Raw genomic sequence first — 13,471 nt, 5'->3', positions numbered from 1 at the left:
GAAATATTATATATTCATCAGAATCTTAAACAAAAGCCCCGCAGCCGCCTGGCTCCAGCTTTTATGGTAATGAGCAATGAATTACCCACAATGCCTGGCCAAGTGCAAGTGGCTCTTGGCCCAGCTCCTAAACTAATTCTTACATGTTCGTGTGTGTATATAATTTCCCTTGTGCCCCCCCTTCTTTCTCTTCATTAGCGGGAAATACAGAGGGAGGCTGGTGGGGGCGGAAGCAGGGCTGAGGAACCCCGAGTGGGGGGGGGCGACACCAGCAAGGGGCCCTGGCCAGAGCACCCAGCTGGCACCAGCCCCTGCAGACAGCGGGGTGGGAGGCTGAGCAGCCTGGAGCCAGGGGGAGCCTGGAAACCACCAAAGCTGGCAACCCTGGGGGTGGGAAACAGAGGGGGTAATGGGCTGTCCAGTGACAGCGAAGGGGGAGAGGTAGGTAAGGGGAGAAGGTGTGAGGGGAGAGGGGGTGAGCCACTGCCATGTGCTGTGTGACCTCTCTGGGCTTCCAAAACTTGGTCTATAAGGCAGAGCTTCCCATGTAGTCCCTGTCTGTGCAGGTGCTGTTCTAAATCCATGCTGAGAGGTGTAGAGTATACTAAATGCTGTTCTAAGGCTGTATTGGATTGGGTGCTCTTCTAAGTTTGTGCCAAGTGCTGTTCTCAGTATGTATTGGGTGCTATTCTAAGTCCATGCTGAGTCCATGCTAAGACTATACCAAGTACTGGTCTAAGTCTGTGCTGGGTGCTGTTCTAAGTCCATGCTGATTGTTCTAAGACTATATCAAGTACTATTCTAAGTATGTGTTGGGTGCTGTTCTAAGTATGTGTTCTATGTTGTTCTAAGTCCATGCTGAGTGATCTAAGACTATACCATGTGCTGTTCTCAGACCATACTGGGTACTGATCTAAGTCCATGATGAGTGCTGATCTAAGTACTTCCACTTTGTAATCATGTTACCATCTGCACTGCACGGAAGGGGAAACTGAGGCTGGGATGATTCATGTCCTCCTTAGCAGGGAGCACATGGTCCAGTACTCACCCCTCTGCCCTAGTCCTTGATTGTCCTCCCCACAGAGGCCAGGGGACACCCATGAGCACCTCTCTCTCTGCTACAGAGTAGCTAATTTGGTGTTTTGCATATGGCTTGCTGCCCTGTGTGTCTTGGCCAGTTAAGAGAGGGGCTAGGAACTACTGTACAGCCTAAGACACTACCTGGTTATGGAGAAGACTTTAAAAAAAATAAGGTTTCTGGGGCTGGAGCGATGCTCAGCGGATATGAGCACTGACTGCTCTTGCAGAGGACCTGGGTTCAATTCCCAGCACCCACATGGCGGCTAACAAACCATCTATAACTCCAGTCCCAGGAGAATTCAACACCTTCTTCTGACCTCCATGAACATTTCACAACATGGGTCCACTTACATACATGCAGAGAATACACTCATACATATAAAAATAAAGATAATAAATAAAATTTAAAAAAGAAAAGATAAGGTTTCACAAGACATGAACCACCAGAGAGGTTGGGTAATTGATGGGAAGTCACACAGCAAAGTGCAAGGTGAGCACAGAATCTGAATCTGGGTCTCATAAAACCCTGGGCTTCTGGTCATCCACGTGGATGCCAACAGGTGTGTCTCCCTGGCTGAGGGACTCCCCTGCAAACATCTCCAATGAATTCAAATCCTTCACATGGCTGCCTCTGCCCGAGGGCCTTTGCACACCTGCTGGGTTCCCCTGCCTTCATCCATCTCTCAAATCCCCATCCCTCCTTATTTTCTCTTACTGACATCCAGCCTAAGTTTCTCCTGCTGTCTTTCTTGGGCCAGGCCCCACCCTGTCCCCAGCACGGTCCCGGACGGCCATGAACATTCTCAGATGACCCAGCCGGAGGCGGTGGCTGCAGCTGTGCTCTCCGGTTTCAGAAGCGTCCGGCCCACTGGGCAGCAGCCCTTCCTGTCCCTGTCCATGGCCCACGTCCAGACACCTGCCGGGTCGGAGCCTGAGGCCAGCGCAGTTCCAGGCTGGTTTAATCCTCACCCAGCAAGGCAGGGACCAGGGCCTTGAAGCCAAACAAAAAAGCTAGAAAGTTCTGAGCAAATAAATGTCTGATGTTTTACAGACAGGAAAAACAAAGCAGAGAGAGGCTGTGCCACTTGCCCAAGGTCACGCAGCACTATGCCTGAGGTTACACAGCATTGACACCAGGTGGCACCAAGCTCTGGGCACCCAGGCCAGCGTGGCACCGCAGGTCACACAGTCCCCATCCAACCACACGCCCATTGCTGGCCACATCTCCCTGGGCATCTTCAGACTTCAAAGGACAAGAGAGAGGAGAAAAAAAAAAAAAATCCTAACACCAGCTATATTTTTGCAAGCCATAGCGGTGAGGCGCTGGGCCGGCCGCGTCATATCCGTGGGCAACAACGGCCCCGGAACTCGGGGACGAGGCTATTTTAAAGGGGCTATTTCTGGAGGCCGAGGTGAGATTGCGGAGGCAGAGGAAGGTGCCTCGGCAGCCTTGGGACCCAAGAGGCCCGACCATACATCCCTGATGGGAGAGTGCTGGGATCCTAGGGCCTCCCCGTTGTCCCCGTGAGTGGGAGAGGAGCCCTACTGTGTGCAGACTGCAGGGGATAGAGAAGAGACAGGACACACCAGCCAAGGGGACAAGAGACATGAGGCCAGAGCTCTGGGTGCAAACAGGGAAAGGGGACCGGGTGACATTCAAGATGGTCAGAGAGGGGGCAGTGCGGCCCCTGGGGCAGAGGACACAGGCCTGCGAAGGGCCTGGAGCAAGATGGTGCCTGGTGTGTTGGAGGAGCAGTAAGGAGCCCCTGTGTCTGGAACAGAGGAAGGCCGTGGCTCGGGCTGCAGGGAGGTCTTAGGCTCTTATCCCGAGGGAGGAGGGAGCCATGGCGGCTGTGGGGAGAAGAGGGAGCTGCCGTTGCTCACAGAAACCCCTTTTGGCTGCCGGGAGGATGGACTGCAGGTTGAGGTGGGAGATGACATCCCCGTGCTGAGCCTGGGCCACCCTGGCCTGGGATAACTGGGTGTTGACTGAAACCGCTTCTTCTCAACTCTGGTGCTTCCCAAACTCTGAGAGGCTGATAGGCCCAGAGCCAAATCCGATGTGGTGCCTGTCGGGCAGCGGTGTCAAGGCAGCTGGGGAAGACTGAGCACGCTCCAAGGGCCATGGTGTGAAGCCTTGGTACCAAGAATGGGGTTTGCTGGATCGAGGCTCAGCTCTGCTTGCTGTGTGGCCCTCTCTGAGCCTCGGTAACACTTCTGTCTTAGCAAAGCTTCTGGACAGATTCAAGAGGGTACTGTGCACAAAGCACCCGTCAGGGAGACAGTCAGTACTCACCACACTTAGATTTCTCAACAAGCTCATCGTCACAAAAAGAGCCACATTCCCAGAAAGCACTGGGCTCCAATTTCTAGTCAGCCTGCCAAGTACCAGAAAACCCACAAGACCCCCAGGTTGGCTTTGAGGGTGATTTTTCTCCAGCTCCACAATCTATCTATCTTTCTTTCTTTCTTTCTTTCTTTCTTTCTTTCTTTCTTTCTTTCTTTCTTTCTTTCTTTCTTTCTTTCTTTTCTTTTCTTTTTTTATTTATCTCTTTAACTCAGCTGGGTGTGGTGGCGCACATCTTTAGTCCCAGCACTTGGGAGGCAGAGGCAGGCGGATCTCTGTGAGTTCAAGGCCAGCCTGGTCTACATAGCGAATTCCAGGCCAGCTGGGGCTACAGGGAGACCCTGTCTCAAAAAGACCAAAAAGATCAATCAATCAATCAATCAATCAATCAATCAATCAATCAATCTCTTTAACTCTTCGTTATCACTAATGCCTGCCTCATGATCCATAACAGCTTCCTGTGCACCAGCAATCACCTCCACATTTCACATGTGCCAGAAGGATGCAAGAGCCATTTCCCTTTAAAATGCATTTCTCAGAAATCCTGTCCATTTATCTCAGAATGAAGCAGACAGCAGACAGTTGCTAAGACACTGGCAGCAGTGTGTGTGTGTGGGGGAATCTTCTGTGCTCTGGGTGACCAGCTGCCATCCCCGTCCATCTTCCCTTGTTCCGAAGTCAGAGTCCCCCAAGCCTCCAAGATAGGAGCAGCAGGGACCCATGACGGCCCCAGGGCAGGACTCTGGCCCCAGTCCGCATGCCCTGGCGCCTTGCCTGCCTCTCTCCCTGCCCACCCCGCCCCCCAGGACACTGGCCAATTTATTTCTTTCTCCTCAATAAACAACTGTCAGGAAAAATAAATAGTTTTTAATAGGCTCATTAATTGAATTCAGGAAGAAGTCACCTCCTTCCCCTGGCTACAAAAAGATGTGCTCAGAAGCCAATTGGAGAATCTGTCAGTTTGGGAGAAGAACAGGATTTCTTAAACACCAAGGGACCCTCAGGCCACTGGGAATGTGGGGTTCAAGAGATCCCTGGGTCCCAACTTCCAGCCAGCCCACAAGTATCATAAAACACACACAATCCCGAGGTTAGCTTTTTGGGGTGGATTTTCCCACCCCACAATTATGTTCTTTAAATCTTCTTTAAGTCTGTTATAGCTAATGCCTCATGGTCCATGTGGCCATCACCTCCACATTTCACACAGCCGACTCCAGTGGTCCCTTTGATCCCAGGACTTGGGAGGCAGAGGCAGGCAGATCTCTGTGTATTAGGCCATCCTGGGCTATATAGTGAGTTCTAGGCCAGCTGGGGCTACAGGGAGACCCTGTCTCAAAAAAAAAAAATGAACAGAGTGACACTGTGTATCAAACCCCATGTAGTGTTACATGGAACCCAGTGGGCTTCCAGGGTCTATGACTGACTTTTTTCTCAGCTGGGTCTGGGTTCGAGATCTGCTTTTGTTCCTCATGAGCTATATGATCTTGAGGAGTTGCTAAGCCTCTCTGACCAGCACTCTCTCATTATTCTCTGTGGCTGTGTTGCCTGCTGGGGTCCATCCCCAGTTTCTGTTTATAGGAATGGAGGAAGGGGACATGGTCACCTAGCCCCTTGTGGGGCTGCACAAGGCTCTGGACACCATGTAAATGTGAGGTGACAAAAAACTCAGTCCCCAGAGATATAGCAGCAAGATTTGTACCCATTTCACAGATGAGAAAACTGAGGGTCAGGGGACAGGTTGATAACTGGGTTATTACCCTATAGCACCAGGGACAATCCTTATCTGGATTCCATTCTGGGGTATTCAGCTGCACCTCAAAGCCCTCAGCAGGTTCAGAGTGTGGGTTCTGTGCCAAGTCGAAGTGAGACTCAAAGTCCTTGGCAGTTTCTTTGTGTCCTACAGGCACTGGGGAGTTATCTGTGGTGTGTCCTGTTGTTTTACCTTTTCTTTTTTGAGACATGGTGTCAGTCATGTGGCCACCGTAGCTACCTTCTAGAGGAACCCCAGTCCTGCACTGAAGGCCACGCCAGCCACCCTGAGAGTGGCAGCTAAGTTTTATCACCATGACCGATATTAACATAATCAGAGCCGAGCACATAATCAGAGCCGAGCACATTGGCCTCCCTGAGACTGTCGCACTGCAGCCATGGGACAGTCCCCAGGGTGACAGACTCCTAAACCCACTTCCCAGTCAGGGAAATTGAGGCTGGCACACAACGCTCCAACTCTCAGGGTGTCAGAGGTCATGTGGCCTGTGGAAGGTGGCGATGGGGAGCAGGTTGGCCCTGGGGTGATCTGGAATTTTCTGTTCTGCCTTGTTAGATTTTCAGGAAGCCAGAGACCCAGGGATGTGTGTAAAATAGGACAATTTCACTACAGTTTGGGATTTCTGGTTTTCCTCCAGAACACAGGGCTGTGACAATGTTTGATGTGGCCGAGGCCGATGGAACAAGCTATTGCTAGCTGTGGCATGGACGGTCCACGTGACACAGGCTGTATTTGAGAAAGATGCTCTGTTTGTTTGTTTAAGCCAGGGTCTCATGAAGCCCAGGCTGGCCCAAAACTTGCTATGTAGCCATGGATGACCGTGAACTCTGGATCCTCCTGCCTCTACCTCCTGAGTGCCCCATGGGACAGGCATATGCCACTACACTCGGCTTGGCTGTGTGTCTTAAAATTGCAATTCCAGAGCCAGGATCTGAATCCAAGACCAAATGAACGAATGAATGAGGGAATGAGCACAGGATTGCCCACAGTCTGTCCACTTTACCATTGTCTGTCAGGGCTGAAGTCACCCCCAACCTCTCAGTGGGTCCCACAGGGGTTCTGGGCATCGGAGCCACCGACTGGGAGTGTTTGGAGGGCCCGAAGCCCCCAGGTCCTCCGTCACCCTTCCCGCCAGCCTTCCAGGCTCCCCACAGCTCAGCTCCTGCTGGGCGCCTGGCCTGGCCCTGCAGCAGAAGTGGGGTGGCCTTGTTAGGCAGCCAGCGATGGGAACGCCCCAGTTTCCAGTGGCTGAGTCATGTCAGCTGCTTGCGGCTGGGCTGGACCCCATGGAGGGGTCAGGGATACAGCAGGGGCTTCCAGGGAACCCTGGATCTACTATGGAGCAAAACTCCGAAAAATAATAACCAGTTGTCCCAGCACCTAAAATGACCAGCACCCACATTTCAAACACCACTGTGAGCACCCACTGTACACATTTCAATGCACTTTGGGCAACTTTTGTGGATGGGTGCCATCCTCCTTTGTGCCACAAACGGGGGAAGATAGCACAGAAAGGCTGAGCAACTCACCCCGGGTCACAGAGCTACCAAGCAGCAGAGGTGGGATTTCAACCCTGACCCTGGTCTTCTCTCTAACTCTGTGAGAGAGACTAATATGGGTAAGATTCCTAGAACTGTAATTCATGAGGTGTGTGACCTCATAGGACTGAAGACCATCTCTGGGCCTCCAAGTCTCTGTCTAGAAAATGAGGCGGCTGTTCTCGGGGAAGGGAGGACTGGGCTTGGGACTTCACAGTGCAAATCACAGTAACTATTATTACCCTGACACCCTCTTATTTGCTAATCACAGGGTTAATTATAAGCTGAATTAAATTAAACACACTCAGACATAGGACAGCACCCCAACACTATCTGCAAGACAGCCCCACGGGAAGCATTATCCAGGCCCCTCTGCAAGGCCATCTCCCCACAGCATCATGGACCTTCATGGACCATACAGGAACAGAGTGACCTGACAACCTGGCTGGGGTTGCAGAGCAGAATTTTGGGCTCTGTCTGAGGGATAGTGGGGGCTAACCTCATTTTGCAAAGACACCACTGCACAGAAAGGAGTTAAAATGGGAGAGGTCAGGGCAGCAGGTGAGGAGGAGGGACTGAGAAAACAGAGATAAACGGCTTTTTTTTTTCCAGTCTGGAAGGTTGAGGAAAGAGATCTCTAGTTTTCCCACAAGTGCTAAGTGTATAAATAAATTTAAGTCAAACTTCCAGCATAGCAGGGGCACCCAGGTAAGTTGGAGAATCATAGAGAGAGATGTTTGATCTGGCTCTGAGAAGGTGATAGGGGACGGGGGAGTCTGTGGCCCAGAAACCCCAGGGTGGGGACTACAACCAAAAAAGAAAGATCCCAAACTCCAGGTTTATTTTCAGCCATGGGATCCTGTGGCCTCCCCAGGATCCCACGGAACAGAAAAGGAGATCCCATGTGTGGGAGAGGGAAGGGTTTCACTTAGAAAAATGTCATCAACCCCAAGGCCCAGCCTGGCCAGGCCCGGAGGATGCTGGGTGTGGGGTGGAAACTTGCATCGCACAGAGGAGGAGGAAGGGGAAAAAAGAAGGAAAAGGGGAAAAGACAGAAATAAAACAGCGGAAGTCGAGGCCGTCCCTGAGTCACCTCCTGAGTCACCTCCTGGTTTGTCCATTTTCACCTGTACGCCTGTGTAAAGCAATGGATTTTTTTCGTATTCCTCTCTCCCAACACCTCTCAAATATCAACCAGACACAAAACAGAAGTGGCAGAATCAGGACTGGATGTTATTATTTCTTCCTTTTTTTCTCTTTCCCTCTTTCAACACTACGGATGGACCCCCCCCAGGGTCTTTGCACAGGCTGGACAAGTGCTCACCACTGAGCAACACTTCCTCTCTCCTCCCCAATTTAAAAAAAAAAACTTTACAGTATTTTTCTTTTTTAAAGGCAAACTACATATTCACTCAGCATCCTTTAAACCTCAGGACCAGGGTGACCCCAAATATCACAGAACTGCTGTGCAACCTCAGGGCTCGGCTGGATCCTCTCTGGTCGATCCTGTGGACAACACAGTATGTCTTGCATCCTCTGTCACAGGGGCCTGTGTTCCTAATTCCTACTGCCAAAAGGCCCCCTGGCACACGCCTGACCCTGAACCCCATTCTGGCTGGTGCCCACTGTTTCTCCTCTCCCACCAGCTCCAGCATCCTGATTCAGGGTCACGAGAAGATGGAACCGAGGACCAATCTGTGAAGATCGCAGCCCTTGCTCCTCCTCTCCGGGCCTTTCTGTGAGACCCCACAGTGGGTCTTCTTGAATTTGCCATGTGGATCCCTACCAGGCACTGTCCTGGTGCTTATCTGGGCATCTCCTGTCCCCAGCAAAGGCTGAGCCTCTGTGTGTCGCAGAGGACAGAGGAAGGGTGGGAGGGCTATCTCTGCTCCCTGTGACTTCCAAATTCTGGGATGTGGGGGACACAGAAAGGGGAAGCCAGACAGGGCAGGATAATGGCAGCTGCATGTTGCACAGAGAGAGTTAGCAAACAGCCCAGGGATACACAGCAATTAGGGAAAAATAGTAGGGTGTCTCAGATGCAAAGAACCCCTGAATGTGAGATCTTAGGCTGAGACACCCCCAAAAGGGACCCAGAGCTATCACTGTAGCTGACATACCTAACTCACACTCCCAAACTCTCCATTCCCCTCCACTAACTCTACCAGACGTTGTTCACAGCCCAAAACCATTTAGTGCTGTCAACGTGTCCCCTGAACCCGCTGAGTTTATAAATATCCAATTTTATTTTTAGGGTTTTTCTCTGGCTCACCCCTGTGCAGAACTCTATCAATACCCCCTCTTCCTATCCTCAGCCCCAGGGGGCTGCAACAGAATCAAAGGGAATAGGTGAGCCCCAGGCCAGACACGAAGGGCGAAGGTCATGCTGAGCCACCAAGCCATGCCACATTCAACACCTCAGCCTCCATCGCCCATGGACCACCCTGACCCTTGGGTCCAGGCAACATAGCCGGCGGACAGTCAAAGCCACAAGTGAAGACACGCAGAGAGGACACGGTCAGCTTTGTGTGGAGCATGGGACAGCAGGGGAAGCTAAGTCATCAGTAACCACAGCAAATGTAGGGTACCAAGAAGAGACATTTGAAAGAGATGCAGGGATGGAAGGAGTGATGGAGGGATGCTGGGACGGAGAGATGGATGGAGAGATGGAAGGAGGGATTGATGAAAGGATAGAGGGGTGCAGGGATGGGGGATGGAGGAATGGAGGATGGGAGGATGCAGGGATGGAGGGAAGGAGGGAGGAAAGGATAGAGGGATAGATGGATACAGGGATGGATGGAGGACGGGATGAAGGAAAGATGGAGGGAAGGATGGAGGGATGCTGGGATGGAGGGATGAATGGAGGGCTGGATGGATGCAAGGATGAGGGATGGATGGAAAGATGCAGGGATGGATGGAGGGATGGCAGGATGGAAAGATGGAGGGATGCCAGATGCAGGATACTCAGAGGCCCTCAGGAGATGGTGACAAAGTGTCCCAGAGGCTCCCAAAGGGGCTAAGTATGCAAAGTGTGGCAAAGACAGACGGAGACCCAGGGTGCACCTGTCATCTTCAAAGAGTGTCCTTTCTACAGGGAGTCCCAGGGGAGGGGGCAGAGGGGAGAAGTGGCTTTGGGCCTCAGCAACCCAGGGCAACCCTGGCATTGCCCACGGGGTGCAAGGTGGCCACAGCGGGGCTCCCTGCCTTCATTGGCCCCTGGGGAACAGGACAGGACCGATGTCATCACGCCTGGCCAGGGTGGCAGGCTCAGAATCATAATCCAGTGAGCTCACCAGGTCAGATGAGGCTCCCCAGACTATTCGTTCACCCTGGGCCCAATTAAATAAGTCTCAGGGCCACTCTATGGCGGGTGATAGGTTCCCCCAAAGGGACTGGGGGTGGGGGAGCCAGTCCCCAGGAAGAAATGCAAGTCATGGTGAAGGCGTGTCCCCACCCCTTGTCCCCCCCGGGAACAGGACAGGACACCGTGGGTTTCTGGAGGAAGAAGGCAAAGAGAAGGAATTGGGGACAACAGGGACAAGATCTGGGGACATCTGCCTGTCCCTCTCTCTTCCCCCATTGGTGGGCTCTGGGGGGAGGGGTGCTTGGAAAGCAATACCCCACCAATCCTTCCTCTCCAGCTGCCGGCTCCCACCACCAAGCCATGTGGAGAAGGGACAAGGAGGAGCAGAGGGACAGAAGGCTGGCAGGGGAGGGACACAAAGGAAGGCCAGGGACCCCAGGGGGAGGGGAGGCTACAGTGCCTTTAACAGGAGCTATAATCAGGCAGCCCCTGAGGGGGACTCAGGCAGCCTGGGACTCCAAGAGGTTCCCAGGCTAGCCCAGACAAAGAGCATCCTCATCTCCTGCACCCTGGGAGCAGCAGTCACTGGGAGACATACAGAGATCACGACCCTGGTCCTCATATGCAGGAAGATTGGGGTGTACAGACTGTGTCCTCCCATCTCTGACCCCTTGGGGTCCCTCTTGCTCTGTCCCAGTGTCTTGGAGTCCCAAGTGCTCTGCCTGGGTCTGGACACTTCACAGGTCTCCCCTTGAGTAGCAAGGATGTTGTTTTTTCACTGAGGGGACCCCCTGACTCAGGCTGGGAACTCTCTTAAAGATGAAGTGAGGTAGACAAGGGAATCCCAGCCAGGCCAAGAGGTCCCCCAAAGAGAGGCACTACAGAGAAGAAGGGAACAGTGCCCATTTGGGGTTCAATTGGAGGGACGGATGAGATTCCCCAGGAGGTGACTGGGAAAAAGAGGGTGCTCACACCCGCTGTGGATTTGGGGAAGCGACTAAGGGAGGGTCTGAAACCTGGGAAGGGGGAAACCGACCAGAATATTTTGGGGTGTGTGTGGCAATAAAAAAGATCCCAGTTTTTAGTGGAGTTGGAGAAATGGGTGAGGGGGTTCCCAGATTTGAAGAGAAAAGCTGCTAAAGAGGGGGTTCCCCTATGAGGGAGCCTCTATAAGGAGCGATGAACTTGGCCAGAGCCCCTTCTGATGCCAGCACCCCGCGGTCCGCGTGCTGCAACCCGGGGGTCCCCTTGCTCGGAACCCCTTTCCACCTGCGCTCGGAGGCCCCGCCCCCGGTGATGTCACCACCTCCCCCTCAAGCCCCCAGGGGGCTCCCGGGATGTGCACACCCTCAGGGCCGCAGGCTCACTCTCCCAGGATCCCCACGGAGCCCCGCACCAGGGAGAGGAAGGTGTAGGGGGCACGCTCACGTCGAACCCCGATCCCTAGGGCTTGGGGGGAGGGACTAGGTTCACCTGGTCTGGAGGAGTCGGGGGGCATCCCCGACCGCAGAAGGGTGGGGCCAAAGCCCTGGCTGTGTCCCTAAGGGGACATCCTCATCCCAAGAAACCAGGGGTGCCCCAGGGAGAGGGATGCAGGGAGACAAGGCGGCGGGTCCCCGGCTCACGGGGCATCCAGACACCAGTCTGGGGTTCCTGGTACCCCAACACGACGCGCCCCCATAACACCCCTCAACACAGCGCGCACCCGGTCCCGGCCCGCAGCCGGGCTGGTGCAGTCGGCAACGCTGGGACCCGTCCAAGGCGGCGCCCGCCCCGGGTATCGCGGCTCCCGGGGTGCCAGGCGCCCCCTCTTGCCCTCTTTCTTTTTTCTCTCTACTCAATGCAAAGAAAACCAAAAAATCAAAAACAGCAAACCAGCTGCAGTCCGGACCCCTCGAGCACAAAGGCCCAGAAGCTTCCGACGCACAAAGCCGGCGCGCTGCCCACTCCCCGCCCCCCACCGGGATCTTTGGAACAAAAAATATATATATTTCAATTTAATTTTTTTTGCAACCGCATGCATGGCGCTTTGCAAATCGGGGTACCTGCAGGCTGGCGGGCTGGGGTCCCCCTGGCTCTGCCCAGCTTCACATGCTGCACCCGGCATGAGGATCCGACCGTAGCCCGAGCTCCACCGGCTCAGGCGAGCGCGCGCGGACCCAGGGCTGCCGGACTCACTGCGGCTCGGCCCCCCCCCAGCGGTGACGTCACCCCTTCCGCCGCCGCCGCCGCCGCCGCCGCCGCCGCCGCAGCCAGAGAAAAGGAGGCGGGGCCCGGACGTGCGCATCACTGCGCAGCCGCGCCCGGGCGAGCCAATGAGCGGGGCGTGGCTGGGTCACGTGGTGCAGGGGCTGCATTTAAAGGGCCGCGGGAGCACGTGGGGCTCGGGACACGTGGGCTGCAGCCTCGCCTGGGAGGGGTCTCTAGGGTCCCACTGGTTGCCAGAGATGTGGGTGCGAAGGCCGGCGCCCCTTGGGACCTTCCGTGGCTCCCAGGACCCGGGAGAAAAGCCAACGTGCCCCCAGCCGCTGTCAACGTTTGCACTCAACACCCTGTCACGGTTTCTAAGTCCCCGGGTCCCAACTGAGGCAGCCTCTTCCTTTAGTTTTCTGAGAACGGGTCTCGTGTAGCCCAGGCTAGCCTCCAACTCACTATGTAGCCCAGGGTGACCTTGAACTTCTGATCCTCCTGACTCAGCCTCCCCAGTGCTGGGTTGACCGCGTGCTGAGGGCAATTTACCAAGACCTTGTCTCAAAAAGGAAAAAGGAGGGTGAGGGAAGAGCAAGCAAGAGGGCTCGTGGTAAAGGGGCTCGACCAAGCCCAGGGACCCGAGTTTGATCCCCAGGACCCACATGGTGAAAGACGAGCATCCACTCCCCAAGTCGCCCTCGGAGCCCCACGGGAGCACCATGGCATGTACACACACCCCACAAAAACGCAATAATAATAGAAAAAAGTCCAAGGGCAGAGGACAGGCGAGAGGCCTCAGTGGGTACATGGGCTTGCGGGCAAATCCCAGGGCCAGTTTGAGTCCCTTGGGACCCACATCGTGGGAGGAGAGAATGTCTCCCGTGTTGTCCTCTGACTTACACACACACACACACACACACACACACACACACACACACTTAATTAAATAATAAAAGAAAAACAGTGTCGGTGTTTTACACACACACACACACACACACACACACACACACACACACTTAATTAAAAACTAAAAGAAAAACAGTGTCGTTGCTTGGCTGAGGGGCTCGAAGTTGGGAAACAGCACCTGGGTGGGGAATCGCAGCACGCTGAAACTTCATTTCCTGTGAGTACTGAGGGAATGATCCTTATTCCTGAGAAGACTGGCTTAGTCGGGCCTGTCGTCAGCACTTAAGAGGCTGAGGCAGGAGGACGACTCTAAGTTTGAGGCCAGCCTGGGCTACGGA

General features: G+C 54.0%; 1 protein-coding gene across 1 annotated transcript in view; it reads right to left on the bottom strand.

Annotated features, from left to right (window-relative positions):
* Ptprs (protein tyrosine phosphatase receptor type S) overlaps positions 1-12,219 on the bottom strand; it is a 70,715-nt gene extending 58,496 nt beyond the window's left edge. The window contains exon 1 of the mRNA XM_008836955.2: positions 12,083-12,219. The gene's annotated coding sequence lies outside the window, so the exon portion shown is untranslated. The remainder of the gene's footprint in view (positions 1-12,082) is intronic.
* Between the last annotated feature and the right edge of the window lie 1,252 nt (positions 12,220-13,471).

The sequence above is a fragment of the Nannospalax galili genome, unplaced genomic scaffold (assembly GCF_000622305.1).
Source record: "Nannospalax galili isolate Female #2095 unplaced genomic scaffold, S.galili_v1.0 scaffold77, whole genome shotgun sequence".
NCBI lineage: Eukaryota > Metazoa > Chordata > Mammalia > Rodentia > Spalacidae > Nannospalax > Nannospalax galili.
Note: the sequence above shows the minus strand (reverse complement) of the source record. Positions and strands in the feature narration are given on the sequence as shown.